Source organism: Schistocerca cancellata, chromosome 1 (genome assembly GCF_023864275.1).
Source record: "Schistocerca cancellata isolate TAMUIC-IGC-003103 chromosome 1, iqSchCanc2.1, whole genome shotgun sequence".
Lineage (NCBI taxonomy): Eukaryota > Metazoa > Arthropoda > Insecta > Orthoptera > Acrididae > Schistocerca > Schistocerca cancellata.
In genome coordinates, this window is record NC_064626.1 from 140,703,439 (window position 1) to 140,723,755 (window position 20,317).

At 43.8% G+C, this 20,317-nt stretch overlaps 1 protein-coding gene across 1 annotated transcript in view; it reads left to right on the top strand.

Moving 5' to 3' along the window:
* LOC126106589 (uncharacterized) overlaps positions 1 to 20,317 on the top strand; it is a 486,316-nt gene that overhangs the window by 28,440 nt on the left and 437,559 nt on the right. The window lies entirely within an intron of this gene.

Below are 20,317 nucleotides of genomic sequence, written 5' to 3' on the forward strand. Positions count from 1 at the left end.
GTATTCCTTCAACCAGATAGTTATCGGAGACGTGTTTGGAGGCAAACCGATCAGGCTGAACACCTTAGACACACTGTCTACATCTACATCTACATTTATACTCCGCAAGCCACCCAACGGTGTGTGGCGGAGGGCACTTTACGTGCCACTGTCATTATCTCCCTTTCCTGTTCCAGTCGCGTATGGTTCGCGGGAAGAACGACTGTCTGAAAGCCTCCGTGCGCGCTCTAATCTCTCTAATTTTCCATTCGTGATCTCCTCGGGAGGTATAAGTAGGGGGAAGCAATATATTCGATACCTCATCCAGAAACGCACCCTCACGAAACCTGGCGAGCAAGCTACACCGCGATGCAGAGCGCCTCTCTTGCAGAGTCTGCCACTTGAGTTTGTTAAACATCTCCTTAACGCTATCACGGTTACCAAATAACCCTGTGACGAAACGCGCCGCTCTTCTTTGGATCTTCTCTATCTCCTCCGTCAACCCGATCTGGTACGGATCCCACACTGATGAGCAATACTCAAGTATAGGTCGAACGAGTGTTTTGTAAGCCACCTCCTTTGTTGATGGACTACATTTTCTAAGGACTCTCCCAATGAATCTCAACCTGGTACCCGCCTTACCAACAATTAATTTTATATGATCATTCCACTTCAAATCGTTCCGCACGCATACTCCCAGATATTTTACAGAAGTAACTGCTACCAGTGTTTGTTCCGCTATCATATAATCATACAATAAAGGATCCTTCTTTCTATGTATTCGCAATACATTACATTTGTCTATATTAAGGGTCAGTTGCCACTCCCTGCACCAAGTGCCTATCCGCTTCAGATCTTCCTGCATTTCGCTACAATTTTCTAATGCTGCAACTTCTCTGTATACTACAGCATCATCCGCGAAAAGCCCAATGGAACTTCCGACACTATCTACTAGGTCATTTATATATATTGTGAAAAGCAATGGTCCCATAACACTCCCCTGTGGCACGCCAGAGGTTACTTTAATGTCTGTAGACGTCTCTCCGTTGATAACAACATGCTGTGTTCTGTTTGCTAAAAACTCTTCAATCCAGCCACACAGCTGGTCTGATATTCCGTAGGCTCTTACTTTGTTTATCAGGCGACAGTGCGGAACTGTATCGAACGCCTTCCGGAAGTCAAGAAAAATAGCATCTACCTGGGAGCCTGTATCTAATATTTTCTGGGTCTCATGAACAAATAAAGCGAGTTGGGTTTCACACGATCGCTGTTTCCGGAATCCATGTTGATTCCTACATAGTAGATTCTGAGTTTCCAAAAACGACATGATACTCGAGCAAAAGACATGTTCTAAAATTCTACAACAGATCGACGTCAGAGATATAGGTCTATAGTTTTGCGCATCTGCTCGACGACCCTTCTTGAAGACTGGGACTACCTGTGCTCTTTTCCAATCATTTGGAACCTTCTGTTCCTCTAGAGACTTGCGGTACACGGCTGTTAGAAGGGGGGCAAGTTCTTTCGCGTACTCTGTGTAGAATCGAATTGGTATCCCGTCAGGTCCAGTGGACTTTCCTCTGTTGAGTGATTCCAGTTGCTTTTCTATTCCTTGGACACTTATTTCAATGTCAGCCATTTTTTCGTTGGTGCGAGGATTTACAGAAGGAACTGCAGTGCGGTCTTCCTCTGTGAAACAGCTTTGGAAAAAGGTGTTTAGTATTTCAGCTTTACGCTTGTCATCCTCTGTTTCAGTGCCATCATCATCCCGGAGTGTCTGAACATGATGTTTCGAGCCACTTACTGATTTAACGTAAGACCAGAACTTCCTAGGATTTTCTGTCAAGTCGGTACATAGAATTTTACTTTCGAATTCACTGAACGCTTCACGCATAGCCCTCCTTACGCTAACTTTGACATCGTTTAGCTTCTGTTTGTCTGAGAGGTTTTGGCTGCGTTTAAACTTTGAGTGAAGGTCTCTTTGCTTTCGCAGTAGTTTCCTAACTTTGTTGTTGTACCACGGTGGGTTTTTCCCGTCCCTCACAGTTTTACTCGGCACGTACCTGTCTAAAACGCATTTTACGATTGCCTTGAACTTTTTCCATAAACACTCAACATTGTCAGTGTCGGAACAGAAATTTTCGTTTTGAACTGTTAGGTAGTCTGAAATCTGCCTTCTATTACTCTTGCTAAACAGATAAACCTTCCTCCCTTTTTTTATATTCCTATTAACTTCCATATTCAGGGATGCTGCAACGGCCTTATGATCACTGATTCCCTGTTCTGCACTTACAGAGTCGAAAAGTTCGGGTCTGTTTGTTATCAGTAGGTCCAAGATGTTATCTCCACGAGTCGGTTCTCTGTTTAATTGCTCGAGGTAATTTTCGGATAGTGCACTCAGTATAATGTCACTCGATGCTCTGTCCCTACCACCCGTCCTAAACATCTGAGTGTCCCAGTCTATATCTGGTAAATTGAAATCTCCACCTAAGACCATAACGTGCTGAGAAAATTTATGTGAAATGTATTCTAAATTTTCTCTCAGTTGTTCTGCCACTAATGCTGCTGAATCGGGGGGTCGGTAAAAGGAGCCAATTATTAACCTAGCTCGGTTGTTGAGTGTAACCTCCACCCATAATAATTCACAGGAACTATCCACTTCTACTTCACTACAGGATAAACTACTACTAACAGCGACGAACACTCCACCACCGGTTGCATGCAATCTATCCTTTCTAAACACCGTCTGTGCCTTTGTAAATATTTCGGCAGAATTTATCTCTGGCTTCAGCCAGCTTTCTGTACCTATAACGATTTCAGCTTCGGTGCTTTCTATCAGCGCTTGAAGTTCCGGTACTTTACCAACGCAGCTTCGACAGTTTACAATTACAATACCGATTGCTGCTTGGTCCCCGCATGTCCTGACTTTGCCCCGCACCCGTTGAGGCTGTTGCCCTTTCTGCACTTTCCCGAGGCCATCTAACCTAAAAAACCGCCCAGCCCACGCCACACAACCCCTGCTACCCGTGTAGCCGCTTGTTGCGTGTAGTGGACTCCTGACCTATCCAGCGGTACCCGAAACCCCACCACCCTATGGCGCAAGTCGAGGAATCTGCAGCCCACATGGTCGCAGAACCGTCTCAGCCTCTGATTCAGACCCTCCACTCGGCTCTGTACCAAAGGTCCGCAGTCAGTCCTGTCGACGATGCTGCAGATGGTGAGCTCTGCTTTCATCCCGCTAGCGAGACTGGCAGTCTTCACCAAATCAGATAGCCGCCGGAAGCCAGAGAGGATTTCCTCCGATCCATAGCGACACACATCATTGGTGCCGACATGAGCGACCACCTGCAGATGGGTGCACCCTGTACCCTTCATGGCATCCGGAAGGACCCTTTCCACATCTGGAATGACTCCCCCCGGTATGCACACGGAGTGCACTTTGGTTTTCTTCCCCTCCCTTGCTGCCATATCCCTAAGGGGCCCCATTACGCGCCTGACGTTGGAGCTCCCAACTACCAGTAAGCCCACCCTCTGCGACTGCCCGGATCTTGCAGACTGAGGGGCAACCTCTGGAACAGGACAAGCAGCCATGTCAGGCTGAAGATCAGTATCAGCCTGAGACAGAGCCTGAAACCGGTTCGTCAGACAAACTGGAGAGGCCTTCCGTTCAGCCCTCCGGAATGTCTTTCGCCCCCTGCCACACCTTGAGACGACCTCCCACTCTACCACAGGTGAGGGATCAGCCTCAATGCGGGCAGTATCCCGGGTAACCACAGTTGTAGCCCGATCGGGGGATGCGTGGGACGAGCTGGCCGTCCCCGACAAACCCCCATCCGGACCCCCACAGTGATGCCCATTGGCAACAGCCTCAAGCTGTGTGACCAGAGCCAACACTGCCTGAAGCTGGGAGCGAAGGGATGCCAACTCAGCCTGCATCCGAACACAGCAGTTGCAGTCCCTATCCATGCTAAAAACTGTTGTGCAAAGAACGTCTGAACTAATCTACAGAGAGCACAAACAAAACGACACAAAATTGAAACGGTTATTAAAACACAAGATTGCCTAGTAAATGCAGTAATGCTGCCACTTGTGCACTGCTGACACACTGCTCGGCGGCGGAAGGAGAGTACGCGATTTTACACTATTCAGGTACTAAAACGCGATGCTACAACTCTCAAATACTATAATACGCCCGAAATTTATGAATTAAACAATGCAAGTACCAAAAACACGCAAAGAAATTAAGAATTAAACTATGTAACAAATGAGTGAGCTAGGAGTATACGACTTGCTGCTGCAGCTACTTATCCAACGGCGGCAGGGAGCACACTGACTGTGACCAACCGACACTGGCCGTTCAAAACAAAAACAGGTGACAGACGACTACGCGAATTTACACTATTCAGGTACTAAAACGCGATGCTGCAACTCTCAAATACTATAATACGCCCGAAATTTATGAATTAAACAATGCAAGTACCAAAAACACGCAAAGAAATTAAGAATTAAACTATGTAACAAATGAGTGAGCTAGGAGTATACGACTTGCTGCTGCAGCTACTTATCCAACGGCGGCAGGGAGCACACTGACTGTGACCAACCGACACTGGCCGTTCAAAACAAAAACAGGTGACAGACGACTACGCGAATTTACACTATTCAGGTACTAAAACGCGATGCTGCAACTCTCAAATACTATAATACGCCCGAAATTTATGAATTAAACAATGCAAGTACCAAAAACACGCAAAGAAATTAAGAATTAAACTATGTAACAAATGAGTGAGCTAGGAGTATACGACTTGCTGCTGCAGCTACTTATCCAACGGCGGCAGGGAGCAGCGAGTGCAGCAAGGCGGAGGTTCCCTGCTGTTTTCTAGTGGCATTATGTGGGTCCGACGTCCGCCGCTGTGGTCATGGAAGGCGTCGTAACTACTGTACCATACGTGAATGCCATCCTCCCTCCGATAGTGCGACCACATTGGCAGAATATTGGCGAGGCATTCGTCATTCGCACCCCCTTCGTGCACACTTGTGATTGACTTCCTTCAGGATATCGACATCGCTTGACTAGAGTGGCCAGCATGTTCTTCGGACGTGAACCCTAACGAAGATGCCTGGGATAGATTGGAAAGGTCTCTTTATGGACGACGTGACCCACCAACTACTCTGAGGATCCACGCCGAATCGCTATTGAGGAGTGGGACAATCTGGACCAACAGTGCCTTGATGAACTTGTGGATAGTATGTCACTTCGAATACAGGCATGCATCAATGCAAGAGGACGTGCTACTTGGTATTAGTGGTACCGGCGTGTACAACAATCTGGACCACCACCTCTGAAGGTCTCGCTGTATGGTGGTACAACACGCAATGTGTGGTTTTCATTAGCAGTAAAAAGGGCGGAAATGATCTTTATGTTGGTCTCTATTCCAATTTTATGTACAGGTTCCAGAACTGTCGGCACCGAGGTGATGCAAAACTTTTTTTGATGTGTGTATGTAGCTTCAAAGGTTTACAACTCAGTCAGTAGATTAGTGGTTCCTAACATTTCTAATACCATTACCCCTGAGTTCAGTCAGATAGAAGCTAATACCTCCTTCTCTTCCCCGCCACCCCCATCCCCTCCCCCATCACCAGCATAAGACCTAAATAAACTTTATAATGAGAAACCAATTTATCTGAACACTTCCGTTTTTAAAAAAATAAGAGATGAGTGATACTTTGTTTTTGTAGCTTTTTTAACCGTGAACTATTGATAAGTGAGACAATTGGAACTGTTTATTTCTAACAATCCTCTTTTATACGACGATGAAGCAATCCTTAGTGCATGGTGAGTGTTACCAACTCCGTTTTGGAAAAGGAAGCTAACTATGCGAATTGACGGTAGACACTTGTTGCAAAATATGATTTCTCTGCACTATTACTCTCCTTACTAACCTTGCTTCACCCACACCACGTATATCCATTGAAAATCAACCAAATTAAAAATTGGGCAGCCATGTCCTTGTATTCCATGTGCCCCACGGTTATTCTGCAAGGCAACATTTCTGCCAAGGATTATGTGACCATATTGGCTGATCAGGTCTACCCCATGGTACAATGTTAATTTCCCAGTGGCGGTTCACACAGCTCGCATAGTCTAGGACTGGTCTTGTGAGCAGGAGGATATATTGTCTCGGCTCCATTGTCAACCACAGTTTCAATATTATTGAGCCTTTGTGGTTTATTTTGGATAAAAGGGTGTGTAATCGCTATCCACCTCCATCGTTACCTGAACTTGCCTGTATTTTGCAGGATCCACTTCGACACGACTGGAAGCTGTTTCTTGCACCGAATTAGTTTTGGTAATGTGTTGCGTTTTTGGTGTTCTCATATTTTTCTCCAGCTCCTGAATTTTTTTTAGGGAACGGAGTGCGAAGCTAGGAACTTCTAGCCTCCCCTGAATCCGAGGTTCCATATGCTACTAAAGTTCCGTTACTCCGCAGCCTTCGCATGGCGTCATCGAAGTTGCATGTGACAACACACAGAGTTCTGGCGCGTCTCTTGAGTGACGCCACTTTAAGCCATGCCACTTAAAATCGCTTCAACTTCGCGTCGCCACTTTCTTTCGGCCACCACCGATTATTCTCATTCAACTGCCACCTCGTGGCTGAATTTCCAGATGCCATCTCTGTATTCTAATTTTCGTTTAATTTAAATACCTATCCAGTGCATTTGAGATAGAAAGTGGCAAAGTTCCTGGTTGGCAGTATAATTTCAACTTCACTGCAGTTTTTAATAAAGGAACACGACTATACGATCACAGCTATATCATAGTGTGTTTTAGTGTATTTCCACAAAGCTGAACTCCAAAATTCGATGTAGAATAACTTTCATGTATGCAGTACCTGTGACGTCTTATTTAACTAACTGATATGGGGTATAACATTGAAAATATTGGCTTTCGTATGAGTCCGCAAATAGCATCAATCACATAAACATTTTGAAATCGTACTTTTGGGGTCATGGAATGATGACAGTTAATCGCTAGAAGTCAAATATCGATATGTCACTTGTTTCACTCGGGCCAGAAGTGCATACGAGAATCGGATATTTTAATAGAGCTCAATACGCAACTCAGAAAGTACTACAAATTTGCTTTTGTTGTTTGAAAGTTGTTTACGAATTAATCTCCGTTTACGAATGCTACTTAATTTGTAAGTGCGTTTGATGCCCTCGTGTTATTTCTGCCATAAGCTGAATGACGATAGTAATGTCTCCCCAATAATCGCAGTTGACGTAACACTGTGTCACTTACAATTTTGTCAGGAGCGTGTGGAAACAACAGCATACGCCGCCACTTCTGTACCAGCCGTCACGTCACTTGCTATGGTGTTACTATGGCTGCCACGTGATTTTCACCACGGTAAAATCCCTTCCCCAAACGACCAGGTTACCATCGACTCTCGTCTTTGTTGTATTTAGCTGGAACGCGCTGCCCCTGTCGTCCCCCGGGGACGAACGTTTCTTGTGCCCAAGCGTACAGGGTAGGGCTTAGGTACGGCAGGCCATCTGCTGAGAAACTGCTAACGGGTAGTTTCCAGGAAGGTCTTTCTTGCATGCAATGTGACGTAGTCATAGTGAAATGCTATGTTTAAAATTTATAGGCTTTAAAACAGTCTTTGACTGCAAAAATATTTTTTTTTAATTTTATAATCGGTATGATCATTATCACGTAAGTCTGTCTCGCTAAACTGTTATATAAAACACAAAAGCCGCTTGTAGCCGACATGGTAATGCCAAAAGATGTAAAACATAATGAAACTGGGATAAAGTGAAGATTGCGATACTACCCGTCTGTCTGACCAGTGACGTACTGAACACGGTTCAGACAATGTAACAATATAATCAACGCCGTAGGCCATATTTTGAAGCTCATATAAAAGAATAATTTTGATAAGGAGAGCCGGCCGGTGTGGCCGTGCGGTTAAAGGCGCTTCAGTCTGGAACCGCGTGACCACTACGGTCGCAGGTTCGAATCCTGCCTCGGGCATGGATGTGTGTGATGTCCTTAGGTTAGTTAGGTTTAATTAGTTCTAAGTTCTAGGCGACTGATGACCTCCGAAGTTGAGTCGCATAGTGCTCAGAGCCATTTGAACCATTTTTGATAAGGAGAATTTACTGCATCGGGAAAGGAAACATTTCTGCTAAAACTACGATTCTCGGTCAAAGACAATCAAGAGAAGCATTTATCGGGAAGAATACGAATCGATCATCGGCATCGTAAAAAAAAAAAAGTTCTACAACTGTAATGATACCGCGACGGAAAGTAAGAACTGAAAAAAGTACTTATCGTAAAGAAACTGAAGCTAATTTCACAAAACATACTTCAGCGGAGACTGCGATACACAGCTACGACTGTATCTACGTATCAGGACTAAACTGAATCGATTGTCATAAGAACAACTTCAGCTGTTTAGTGGAAAAAATAAACGAATCGAGTGTTGTAAAAAAATCCCTGCAGCCGTAATAGAGACCTCGATACATCGCACTAACTAAAAATAAAACATGTATGCTAAAGAATGCGAAGCTATATAGATCCAGTGAGGCTTGCGATTTGTAGTTAGGAATATAAGCATATATCAGTAACAAATCTAAATGGTTAGCATAAAAAAGAACTACAGATATTTATTGGAAAGAAAACTATTCGAGTACGGTAAAGAAAAGCGCATCACGTTGTACGAGCTAAAAAAAACATTTATCGTAATGAAAGTATATTGATAAACCGACTGAAAATTAAAGGGTTTGTTTATAAACAGCTTTTTCGGCATGGTGACGCTATATCGTGGCACTTTCATGAGGGGAGTGTTTTGAACTATGGTTGCGTAAGATACGGTAAGTGGTTCAAATGGTTCTGAGCACTATGCGATTTAACTTCTGAGGTCATCAGTCGCCTAGAACTTAGAACTAATTAAACCTAACTAACCTAAGGACATCACACACATCCATGCCCGAGGCAGGATTCGAACCTGCGACCGTAGCGGTCGCTCGGTTCCAGACTGTAGCGCCTAGAACCGCACGGCCACTCCGGCTGGCTGATACGGTAAAGGTCGGGCCCCAACTACCACTACCAACCGCAGTAAACAGCTGCGCTGTAGTCACTACCAAATGCTTTGTGTACTCCAATTGAATTTTCTTGTAGATAACTTGTTTTTTCTTTCTTTTTCTGTTTTTTTTTTTTTAATTTTGAAATGAGTAAAGAGCCTCATCCTGGCGCATAAAAGGATTCGAATGCGACTTTCGCCGCATCAAAAGGAATCAACGATCCCGATGACTGTTATGTCAGATCTGTTTCCGTGGAAGCACAGAACGCGGCCGTAGAAGGCAGCCCTTCCAGGGTGGGCGTAGCTTATTCACCAGCACCGCTCCTCAACACCTCGGGCTGTCCAAGCTCTCGTTTGTTTACGGTCGCGCCAGACTTTCACAATATACTGTCCGCGTAATACCAGCCACGATTTTCTTTTTGTTTATATTCTGCACGACGCGTTTCGGGAAATGATTCCCATTTTCAAGTTCCTATTTGCGTGCTATGCCAGAATTACATTTGAAAATGGGGATTATCTGCCTAAACGTGTCGTGTAGAATATAAATAAAAAATCGTAATTGGTAGCAGAAAAAGTTATTTACATACAAATCCATTGTTTTTACAGTGACAGCCTTTTAGCGACCATTTCTTATGGACTAAATATTATTATTCCCATCGAAGAAAAGATACAGTATTTTGTTTTCTATAGACAGCAGGGATTAAAAATATAATTTCTCCTGAACACAACGGCCATAAGACAACTAATAACAATAAAAACTTAAAATGCGCGCCAAGCCGTGACGTCACAGCAGACATTACTATTACGTCGCTGGTCGAGGCTGAAGGGCAATGTATGAAATTTCTCTTGACCCCAAAGCCGTGTGATAAACAATCACAAATGACCCGCGCTGTAAGGTGATCGTCAGTACGTTCTGCAACTGCGCGCCAGCCCACGCGACTGCGCCTGCCACATTCGGACTGCTGGGCTACGCACACACGCACGTAGCCGCACGCAGCCAGAAGCGCGTGTGGCATCGCCAAGCACACACGGCCTCCGACTGCGGCCGCAGAAATCCCCGCGGCGCCTTTGGCCGCCGCAAGGCCAGCTCCTCATCTCCTCACTGCTGCAGGCGGAAAAGCCGAACGTTGTTTGCGGTGCCCACACAGCCATCCAAACGGTTGAAGGACGATACTTGGGGTTAAGCCGTGTCCTGGTACGAAGTTATATAGGCTTAGACTTGCCGTGTGACGCAATGTAGGCGATTTTAGTGTCAGGTATGGCGATACGAAGTAAATGCCAGTGACCGAGTGAAGAAAATCTCCAACCCGTCAGGGAATCGAACCTGGGCCCTTTCCGTTAGCGATCTGCTTCGTTGACCCCGCAGCTGACAATTCCATGCATAAACTATCCGACAGTAAGCCCACAATATAACAAAATTTTTGAAAATACCGAGAAGCTACACGTGGGTATTACATCTACATCTGTATACATACTCCACAAGTCACCATACGATGCATGGTAGAGGGTGCCTTGTACCACTACTGCTCGTTGCCTTTCCTGTTACACTCGTAAACGGAGCGAGGGTCAAACGAGTGACTATACGCCTCCGCAACAGCCCTAGTTTCTCTTCGCTTGTATTCCCGATCGTTACAAGAAAAGTAAGCTGACGGCAGTAGATTCGTTCTGCAATCAACTGAAGACGTCACTTCTATAAATTTTCTCGTTACTGTTTCGAGAAAAGTACCTCGTCTTCCCTCCAGGGACTCCCATTTTGTGTTCACGAAGCAAACCCGTAAGCTAGCAGCATGCCTCTGAATTCGTTCGAAGTCTTTCTTTAATCCGATCTACCGGGGATCCCAACACTCGAACAGTGGTTCCTACTAGTATTCTGTACTCATTCTCCTTTATACAGGGTGTTTCCGTAAAAGCGTGTAAAAATATAAAAGGACATAGAGAATGCTCCACTAAAGAATTTGAGGTAGGGAACCTGCAATCGGAGAAGCCAGCTTGATGAGAAATGGAAGTAAACTTGTCTGCCGCTTTGTCTAGCATTACTGTTTTCCAGCTTATTTACAACTAACACGCGTACAAGTGTACACGTATTGAGCTGTTTATTTACTTGTACATTCTTTATTTCCTGCAAGGAAATAAGGATAGCGAGCCTGATTACTAGGAAATCATGATGCGCTCTGAACAGCTACCTGTACTTGAGGTTCATGCAAAGAGTCCTAGCTGATATGATGGAGAACGTACTCTTCGCTGTTCGTGAGAGGACGTGGATAAAAAATGACGATGCACCGCCTCACTTCAGTGTGGATGTCTGCGGCCATTTCAGTGCTGTATTTCCTCATCTCTGGAATGAAAGGGGATGTCCTTTTCCATGACCTGCGAGGTCAACTGATCTGAATCCCCTTGATTATTTGCAATGGGGATATCTAAAGTCACTCGTGTATAGGGAGATGGAATTAGTTGCCAGAATTGTAGCTGCCTGTGACGTGATTCGACACACACCAGGGATATTTGTCAGGGTGCGTCAGAATCTTGTTCGCCGATGTCATGCTTACATTGAGGTTGATCGACGTCAGTTTCAGCACATTTTGTAAGATACGGTACAAATGGTACGTTCATTGTGACAATGATGGCATTTGCAGTTTACTAATGTAAGTAAAAAACTACAAAGTAGTGTGATTTTGTACCTGTTATCTTCTTAAGCTGGCTTCCCCGAGCCCTGGTTCCTTACCTCAAACTATTCAGTGGGGCATCCTCTATGTCCTGTTAAATTTTTGCACGCTCTTATGGAAACACCCTCTAGATGAGCTGCATTTCCCCCGTATTCTCCTAATGAACCTCCATCCCTATTATCGATCTTACACGCTCGTTCCATTTCATATCACTTTGCAACGTTACGCCTACATATTTAATCGACGTGACTGTGTCAAACAGCACACCACTAATATTGTATTCGAGCGTAACAGGATTGTATTTCCTACTCACGTGCATTAACATACATTATTCTACTTTTAGAGTCATTTGGCACTCATCATACGGGGTGTTCAAAAAGTCTCTCCGCAGTGCCGTATGATTGTTAGCCGTATGCAGCAGTGAATACACCGAAATGAAACTCAGTGAAATAGAAGTTATTAATTTATTGAATATTCAGTTTTACTCACAGATTGTCACATTAAATGTTGAAAGTGTCCCCCCTGTCGTTGAATACACAATTCAATACGTCTAATCATGTTTCCAAACACAAGCTGTAACATTTCTTCTGTAACAGAAGCAGTGAAAGTGGATATTGTACTTTTCAATTCATCGATGGATTTTGGACGGTTTTTATAGACAGTTGCTTTCGCTGCACCCCAGAAGACTGGTCAGGTGGTGTTATGTCAGGCGATCGTGGAGGCCAAAGTCCTGCGAAATTATGAGGTCACCAAAAACATCAGCAAGCAGTGACATTGAAACGCGAGCTGTACGCGCGGTTGTACCATCTTGAAAATAGCCGTTCAGTATTTCACTTAACACATTTCTTACAGACTTGTTCGGACTCATGGACATTTTATCGGAAATATCGAGTAGTTTATCTTCAGACAAAACGCTAGGACGACCACTTCTCGGTGCATATGTCACTGAACCCATACTTCGAAATTTGTTAATCAAATCCCGCACAGTATCGCGATAGGGGAGTGTTGTCTCCGGGAAAACTGAAATAAATGTTTGACGAACTGAAACTGTGTATTTAGCGACAGCTTTGAACACTTGTTCGACTAAAAACACACGTTCTTCAATGGTTATCATTTCAACAGTGACAAAAACGAACAGAGGAACTAGACTTAAACTTTCACGTCTACACGTAACGACACACACCAACGATACTACTGACGCTGGCTGAGACAAACGAAACAGATGAATGTTGGGAGAGTCCACTTGAAGGGAAGTAACCCAGGCAGGCGAACAATCATACGGCTCGCGCGGCTAACAATCATACGACACTGCGGAGAGACTTTTTGAACACCCCGTACAAACTAAAAATTTTGTGCGGGTCATCTTGTATCTCTCTACACTCACTCAAGGCCAACAACATCGTGTCATCAGAAAACATCCGTAAACTGCTGTTCGCCCTAATCCACAAACATCGTCAGATTGCTGGTAACCCTATTCGTCTGATCGTTTGTGTACAGAGAGAACAAGAGCCCCGAGGCAGTCTTGGCCATACCCTTGTGCCTAATGAACACACGCTGCCCAGGACTATGTGCTGAGTTCTATTACTTAAGTAGTTTTCGAGCCACTCACATATCAGAGTACCTATTCCGTGTCCTAGGACCTTCGTTAACATCCATTCACATTCACTTTTTTAAACACTTATAAAAGCCTTTTGTGACTCATTCTCACCTTTTCTAAGTCAGCCTAGATCTCGGCATCACCAAAATTATATGACTCCTAGAACATCACGAAAAATTCCGCTTTGCCTTCTGTACGTGTCTTTCGTCTCCGAAGTGCATCCTGCGCTAACTCATTACATTCTCCTTCTTGTCAAATTCATCCAACTTTTTCAGACATTGACGATTACATAAAGTTGTGTTTAACGTTTAGTTAAAACGAGAATGAGAACTCTCGTACGCATTCGTCGTTTTCTAAGCACAGAGAAATCATCACAGCAAACACAATAAGAAAAAGATGCATTTTTCTCATTGATGTAATTTCCTGAGATACACAGCGCACTGTGCTAATTATGTACTTTCTGGCGCTGATGCTCATTAATTAAAAAAACTAATCTCCTACTTCTCCATGTTTCATGTATGTCAGCCAGAATACGTAATGTGCCATCTCCCTTATCACTCTTTACTTTCTTTATTTTTTATAGCATTTGTTACCGATTTCCTGCCTATCCCTTGTACTAAAGAAAGTAGGATCACTTCCTATTTGGCATTATAGATGTAGTTCGACTATCGCCATTCCTGTTCACCGCTACATTTTCCTATAATGTCTAAATGCGAAGATTTTATAAAGCAGGATTACCTGGCCCCTTCCTCTACACGTTACTTTGCCGCTATTTTCCATGTTTGAAATTCTGAAGGTAGTAGAGTTAAATTACAGGGAGCGAAACATTATTTACAGCTTGCACCATAACCAGACTGACATGAAAGGGAAGCAGCGGTGGAGAAGGGAGTGAGATACGGTTGTAGCCTATCCCTATACTATTCAACATGTACGTTGAGAGATCATTAAAGAAAACCAAGGAGAAATTTGGAAAGGAAATTAAAGTTCAGGGAGAAGAAATAAAAACTTTTCGGTTTGTCGATGACGTGGTGATTCAGAGGCAGCAAAGAACTTGGAAGCCCAGGGAAATGGAATGGAAGGTTGTTTGAAAAGATATTGTAACATGAAAATCAACAGAAGCGAAAAAAAATAGGATAAGGGAATTAAATTGAATGAAATTAGGCGATGCTGAGGGCATCAGATTAGGAAATGAAGCACTGAAATTACTAGATGAGTTTTGCTACTTGGACGGCAAAATAACTGACGATGGCAGACTGCCAATAGCGCGATAAGAATTTCGGAAACAGGAATTTCTTAACATCTTTATATATAAAATTCTCGTGTCACAGTGTTAGTTGCCATACTCCTCGGAAACGGCTCGATCGATTCTGATGAAATTTTGCATGTATATTCGATACATCTGAGAATCGGTCGTAATCTATCTTTCATACCCCTAAGTTATAAGGCTGGTCCACCCCAAAAAATTCTTTCTTATTTTTTGGACAGAACTTTTTATTTTAATTTTTTTATGATGTGGCATTAAAAATACACACAACCCTAAATTTTCACCCTTCTATCACCAAACACCTGTTTTTTAATAGCGATTTTAGTAATTTAATAATTTTCAACCCCAGTCTATAACTGATCAATTATCACTTGATCAACGGCTCGATCGAGTCTGATGAAATTTTACATGTATATTCGGTACGTCTGAGAATCGGTCGTCAACTATTTTTCATACCCCTAAGTGATAAGGGTGGTCCACCCGAAAAATTTTTCTTATTTTTTGGGTAGAACTTTTTATTTTTATTTTTTATGATGTGCCATTAAAAAAATACACACAACCCTAAATTTTCACCCTTCTACCACCAGCCTCTATTTTTTAATAGTGATTTCAGTAATTTAATAGTTTTCAACCCCGGTCGATAACTGATCAATTATCACTTGATCAGTTATCCCCGCCAGGTGTCTACCGGTGATACTCTTTCACTGTTCGATAGATAGGTAATTGAGGAAAAGGACCAAAAGCAACGACTCGAATATCCCTCTTTGAATCGACGTAACTAGATCGAGAACTTTAACAAGGTAGGACTTGTCATTCGCCAAACCGACATTTAGGCCTAGAGCACACGCATCGATATCGTACGATCAAATTCTTTTAGTGGAACACAGAAGTTCCTATGCTCCCTTTTGTTCCTCTAAAAGAATTTAATCGTACAATATTTTTACGTACGATAAAAATCGATGCGTGTGCGCTTGGCCTTGTTCATAATGCTATCGAACACGTTTCGACACGAAATTGCGGCTACGTCTGTATACTCATGGACGAGCCGTGTATCGGCTGCAATTCTTAAATCCGCGCGATCAACCATTGAAACGCTAGAACTAGTAGTGGCCGATATTGCCCGACTTCCCCCTAAGTCTTTTCTCACTCCCTACAAAGTTTTCGGCTATTATTATTGTTTGTGTCACGAGCTCCCGCCAACAGCGGCTATTGTGTTACACGTATACATCGAAGTTCGCCGAGTATACATCATGTTACACGTAAACATCGAAGTTCGTCGGGTATACATTGTGTTACACGTATACATTATTCTTATAGACTAGAGATAATTTATATGGCAAAACAACGTTTGCCGGATCAGCTATGACATATAAAGATTTTCAGAGGCGGAACGAAGTTCGTCGTGTATAGCTAGTCTAATATAAATGTAACTGTTAGGAAGTCGTTTTTGGCAGTACGTACCTGGAGAATAGCCTTGTACGGAAGTGGGACATGGACGATGAGCACTTCAGACAAGAAGAAAATAGAAGATTCTGAATGTGGTGTTACAGAAAAATACTGAGGATTAGGAGGATAGACCCAGTAACTAATAAGAAGGTACTGAGTAAGTTTATGGCAGAACGTTGCTAAAAGAAGAGACTGGTTGATAGGACACGTGCTGAAGTTCAAGAAATCGTAATGGAATTTGGTAGAGGTGAGAAGTGTAGGAGGTAAAAATTGTAGAGGGAGATCAGTGTAATAACATACCAAAGCGGTTTCAAATTGATGTAAGATGCAGCAGTGAATGGAGTGTAGATGGAGTCATGAAGAGGCTCACAGAGGATATAAATAGCTTAGAGACTGTGTGCCACCAGTCTTCTGATTGAAGACTGCTAGCGACAAGCTATCTGGAACTGAAGGGACGTTACGAGAGGTCAGTTATTAAGTGCGATTATAGTGCGGCGGCTGTGGGAATGAAAACTGATAGCAGCAAACGTGCGCTTGTCAAACTGCACTTCTTTGATGTAACTGACTGCAACCATCTGCCGAGGAATCAATTCGCAGGCCGCTATGGTGTGTCTGCCGCCACGCGGCAACAGACGCGTCATTGGAAAGGGTAGCATTTAGTTACGTTCAGGGGAGGTATACTATATTTTGGTTCAAAAAATCGATTTTTTAAATTGCATTTTTGAATCCATAAAAGTGTTTAGAATCCACCCCTGAAACGGTTTTCCCGAATACGGAACGGAAATGTTTGTTATTCGTGGTTGAACAAAAAAATGCACCTGCCTGAAATCGTCCTTTTTCACGCACCAGCTTTTTCGGGAATTTCGACTTTGTAACCACGAAAAATTATTCTGTATGCTTGCCCATGACTAAAGCTGATAAAGTGATCAAGGAGCTTACGACGTACTACGGCTTGGCAACCCGACGGCATTCCAGTTCGGTGGAACAGACGAAGAAGGCTATTTGGGCAACGTATTTCCACAAGTGTTCGACGGATGACCACCCACAACACCAAAATTCTCCGGCTGGGGAAACTAGTTGGTGCAAGTGGCGCACTGCAGAGACTACCTTCTGGACGAATATTAACACTACCAGCCGCTCTCCAAAGAAGTTAAAAAAGTGATTCATCCGATCTACAAGGCCCTTTCGGAGGACGAGTTATTGTACCGGTGCTTGGGAGGAAACACACAAAATTCAAATCAAAGTTTGAACGAGTGTGTTTGGAAGTTAGCCCTCAAGCATTTGCATTCTGGTCCGAAGACTGTGGAGATTGCGACTTTTGTGGCAGTGAGCAGCTTCAACGAAAGGTATTCAGCAATTCTGAAGACCATGACAACGATGGACGTCACCCCGGGCCTCTATTCGACGCAGTTCGCCAAGCATTCGGACGACCACCGGATTCAAGCGGCCGAAAACCGCTTGTCACCGGCCGTACGAGCGGCTCTGAAGCATCGCAGGATGGCCCAAATCGAGCAGAACGCCCTCTATGAGGAAGAGGAAGGATTAGTTTATGGACCCGGAATAGCAGATTGAACGTAAGTTGCATAATATTGCATTTACATGTAGTCAAAACTTCAAACACGTTTTTCTCGAAATGACCTATTTTTTTATCGCGCGGTATGGTAACTTCAAATCTAATAAACGGATTGGCATGATTCTTTGTTTCCGACGAAGGTAACTAAATTGTCTTGGAACTGTACCACTTTTATTCCGATCAATCAACTATAAATATTTTTACTTGGCCGACGAAGTCGAAACATCGATGGAAAAACCCTAATTTTCTTCAAATGACCGCCATTTTGTTTCCTATCGTCCAAATAACTTAAGCGAGGTACACTTCCTAAAGAATATTATATACTTCGCTAACGTCAACTCAATTTTGGTTTCAGACGAGCCAGCTGACCTCTGACATACCGCGCGTGGAGGTCTACATCGAAATTTTGTTTCGTTCCGACGGCACTTCCGCCTTTGCTATTTGACATTTCCGGTCGAAAAAAATTCCAGTTTGTAGAGGAAATATCAATAAACATTTTGACCAAATTTGATGTTGATATCTATAACACATCCCGAGAAAAAAAATTCTCAAATAACATGCCTTTTCGGGCCAAAGATAGTAAACCTCCCCATTGGACAGGCGTACGGATACCGCCGCGCGGCTTGTGCTGCCACATCCGCCGCACTATGATCACACATTTTGGCGGATGTTGTGCTCTTCTTCCAGAGGGACAACTAGCGTAATTCGATAAGGGCGATTAATAGGCACTTTCTCGACCTTATCTGAGTTACAGAAATCATGTCCACCTGTTTCTACTTGAAACTGTGGGAACTGGCCAACATCATCACTCACTGCAGCCTCTGCGAGTACTCATCGTGTGTGTCGTATCGCAGAGTCCGCTGGGGAGATCACAGGAACGGAGCAAACGGGCCCCACTCGTTAGCAGAAGCACTGGCCGCTGTTCTATTTCAGTGGGCTGCTAAGTGGGACGCCTTAATTGCGGCGTGCTGGGGATGCGAAGCACGCCCCGCCACTCACCGCGCGCCTTCCCCGGGCCAGGGCCAGGCTAGGCCGGTCTAGGGCTGCCTGCATATTGATGCGAGGCCGGCGCCTCCGTCACTGCCCGTGCCACTGAACTGCGACTGCCGGGCGAAGAGCTCCTATACTGCGCCCCGTTGCGCCCGCATGTCGATTTGATTACGACCAGGCTTCTGCGGAAACAGAGGGGGCCGTGTGGGAAGGGTCCGTCAAGGACGATACATCTGTGTGTGTGTACTATCAGCTGATGCTTCCATATGTCTAGCTGAAATATTCGGACTTATGGAGGCAGGAAAGTATACTGACTTCCTCAAAATCCCTAAAGCAGCAGCAACGAATGCCGAACATTTGCCATGCCGGACATTTGCCACACTTGCCCCTTCGCCAGGTAGCTTGAGTAGCGATCCCTCAGGTAAAGGATGCCCTACCTCGTACTTCTCCTGCCCGCTTTCAAACCGCCGTCTCCACATCTTACTCGATACAACCGGTACTTAAGAGACCTTCTTCGACGTCTTCGCGAAATAAGGAGCTTCTTTTCCGAAATTTATGACTTTTGGGAAAAAAAAGGCTCTGAGTACTATGGGACTTAACATCTGTGGTCATCAGTCCCCTAGAACTTAGAACTACTTAAACCTAACTAACCTAAGGACATCACACACACCCATGCCCGAGGCAGGATTCGAACCTGCGACCGTAGCAGTCGCGCGGTTTCGTACTGAGCGCCTAGAACCGCTAGACCACCGCGGCCGGCTAACTTTTGGGAAACGAAAGCAATACCGACGATTATGTCACTATGTAATTAGTTCTGACAAGTATAAATATAGATCCCTCTGTCTGTACGGTAGCTTCCTTTCACGCTTACTGATCGCGACAGAAACAATCCATCGGCAGGGGAGCAACAAGAAAGGAACGTTGTAAAGAGAATGCTAATGCACGCTAATCATTTCTTTTTGATCACTGCATTTGTCCCTACTTCGATTACTACAACTGCATGCCCGAAAGACAATAAGGAAAGAAGAAGTAGGAATGTGAATGTTTGAAAAGAAGAACGACATACGCCATATTAATTTACTCTCTAAAATCCGATATCCCTTGCGGCGAAACATTAGTTAATAAAGTGTAGAGGGACAATGTTCAAAACATGACTGAAAATACCTTCACTAAATAGAGATGAGAACATCTATGATTGACAAGTCATCTGAAGTCAACGTACAATTTTAAAATGTTAGAAATAAGGAAATGAATTAGTACAGAATGCTATGCTTGTAACGCACGTTGTTGTTCTACATTGTTTATCTCTGGTATTTACAGGGTCACAGAGAAAGCATCCTAGGTTTGTGGGGGGGGGGGGGGGAAAGGCGTAATTGTAATGATCTGCACTACAACAGAAACAAGAAGCACAATGAAGGAAAAATAATGTAATGTGTGTTTCAGCTCACAAGTGACTTTGAAGCAGATAGTTCCTGTGACTTAGTATGGGCAGAGGTTATATTCGACAACCGGAATAAATTAATAACTGACTCCTTTTACCGACCCCTGGCCTCAGATGAAACAGTTGCTGAACAATTTAAAGAACTGACTCTCATCACAAATAGGTACGCTACTCATACAATTATTGTTGGCGGTGACTTCAATCTACCTTCCGTATGTTGACAAAAATACATTTTCAGTCCCTATTGTAGATAGAAAACAACTTCCGTAATTGTTCTAAAT